General features: G+C 36.8%; 1 protein-coding gene across 1 annotated transcript in view; it reads left to right on the top strand.

The window, feature by feature from the left end:
- Positions 1-2,500, top strand: part of kif26ba (kinesin family member 26Ba) — a gene marked incomplete at both ends in the record, with an annotated part of 135,254 nt that overhangs the window by 45,703 nt on the left and 87,051 nt on the right.

Below are 2,500 nucleotides of genomic sequence, written 5' to 3'. Positions count from 1 at the left end.
ATGTAGTTATTATTTAGTCACTCTCGCTCTTACTACATTCATTTTCATTGGTTCAATATTTATAAAGCTCACAGACAGACATGACCACGTTCACATAATCATTTTCAAAATTAGCAGATCTACAAGTGATCTTGCCGATCTATCAGCTGTTTTTGACACTTTTGTGTAACACTGTAGTATGAGTAAGTAGGGCATTCTTTTCCAAAAAGGTTGTTTGTTTGTAACAATGAATTTGGCCAGTCTCTCGGGGGGGAGTGTGGAGGGGTTATTATTGGTATTGCTGTTTTCATTTGATTTCATTTGAAAAACACTTGATAATTTACAAACAAAAAAACATACAAGGTTGAAATATGGAGATACGAGGTTTCTGACCGACAGCAAGGTTGTGTTCCTCTGTTGTTCCTGGACGGACTTTGAGATACAATGCAGAAAAACAGAAAACATCTCAAGATGTTCATTTAGTTTCAAGAGTGTGTTCTTTTCATTTGACAACATGTCTGGTTGTTCTTTCCCCCCACTTTTCTTTCCTGGTTCTTTGACACAGAGCAGAACCTAGTTTGATCTGCTCCATCAAAAGCCCATCAACTGCACGAATGGCTTATTTCAACTTATATGCAATGCATTACTACAGGTCAAGAGCTAAAGCAATAGCAACATTCATCATCACTGGAAATGCTATGCACAGTATCACTCACCATTTTGGAAAGATAATGCTGCATAAAATTATTGTTCTGTTCCCAGAAAAAGGGTTCAAACGTATTAGCTTCAGAGGATAAATGGAATTCACAGAAATAATTGGCACAAGATAAGGACAGTTAGAACCCTTATCACAACGGGCCTCTTGGCACAAGACCTTCAGTTGTCTGGATGAAGGTCACTATAAGATTGGGCCTTGTAGTGCAATGTTGCTCTTGGTCTTGAATGTGTGCATGTCTGAAGACACCAAATTATAGTATGTGTAGATTAGAACCAGTGGTGTATAAAGTAACTAAGTACATTTGCTCAAGTAATGTAATTAAGTACAATTTTGAGATATATTTTTTTACTTTACTGGAGTATTTTTTGTACTTTAATTTCTACTCCACCATAACTCAGAGGCAAATATTGTACTTTTACTCCACTACAATTATTGTATTATACTTTAATTACTAGCTTTGTAGATTTTGATTATTATTACAAAACATTTCAGCCCTACAGAATATACATTTTGGCCATTTTAAAATAGCCGCTCTACAAGCTGACAATGTGTTGTGATGCAACACATTGTGAGCTTGTAGATCTGCAATTTTGTATACATTTCATACATTAGAAAACTTGTGAAATGGGACCTTCTGCATAATGTACTTTCTACTCTTAGTACTTTACGTACCAATAATTTTATACTTTTACTCCTGAATTCCGGACTTTAACTTGAAGATTATTTCTACATTGCAGTATTGATACTTTTACTTAAGTAAAAAATGTTAGTACTTTTTCCACCACTGTGCAGAACCATGTATGCGTCTGCTATCCACGAACCCTCGCGGCTACATTGACACGCAAGTTATCAGTTCTTTAGACTCATGTTTTACAGGATAAAACTAATGTTATAAGGATTAGACTCATGTTATAAGGATTATGATTAGCCTCATGTTAGAAGGACGAGATTTATGTTTGAATGACTATGTTAAAAGGATTAGGATTAGCCTCAAATTCTAACGAGTAGACTCATGTTATAACGTTCAGAGTAGATTATTGACTTTTATTGTTATAATTATTAGGATTAGTCTACTGTTTCAATTATCAGGATTAGATTTATTTCATGGAAATATTGTTGAAAAAGATGGCCTATTTTGGTTGTGGCTGAACTATTAATGAATATAATAATAAATACTAGTAAGACGCCTCAGGGCTAGTGATGTATATCGGACCAGTTACCCCTATATAGAGACCCCTGGTACCCATATATGGAGATCCATGTACTGTATATGTATATGGTACATCCCTTTTATGCCCATACATGGAGATCCCTGTCTGAACCAGCCACACAGATATGGGCTGTCTTCCTCCATATATGGGCATTCCCATATGAAGTCCTGTTAGATATGGGCTTAATATTGATGACATGAGGGATCTCATACCGGTATATGGGCATAAAAGGGATTCTGAGTGGTTCCCATGACATCACAACATACAATCCCTTTTATGCCCATACATGGAGATCCCTATCTGAAACAGCCACACAGATATGGGCCATGTCTTGGCCATCTGGCCAGTGATGTATATTGATGACATCAGGGATCTTCATACTGTATATGTATAAAGGGATTCTGGGGAATACCCATATATGGAACTTTTACATGGGTGATGTCAGCTGTGATATCACCTGTGACGTCACAGTGATGTTGTCAGGGGAACCACAGTGTCAGGCGTGACCTACAGTCAGTCAGACAGAGATACGTGGACAAGATGTGCCGGTTTTCATAATAAATTGAGCTTGCGGAAGTTCTTTTATACATGG

The sequence above is a fragment of the Nannobrachium achirus genome (genome assembly GCF_963921795.1).
Source record: "Nannobrachium achirus genome assembly, chromosome: 7".
NCBI lineage: Eukaryota > Metazoa > Chordata > Actinopteri > Myctophiformes > Myctophidae > Nannobrachium > Nannobrachium achirus.
This window is presented reverse-complemented; position numbering and strand designations above follow the sequence as displayed.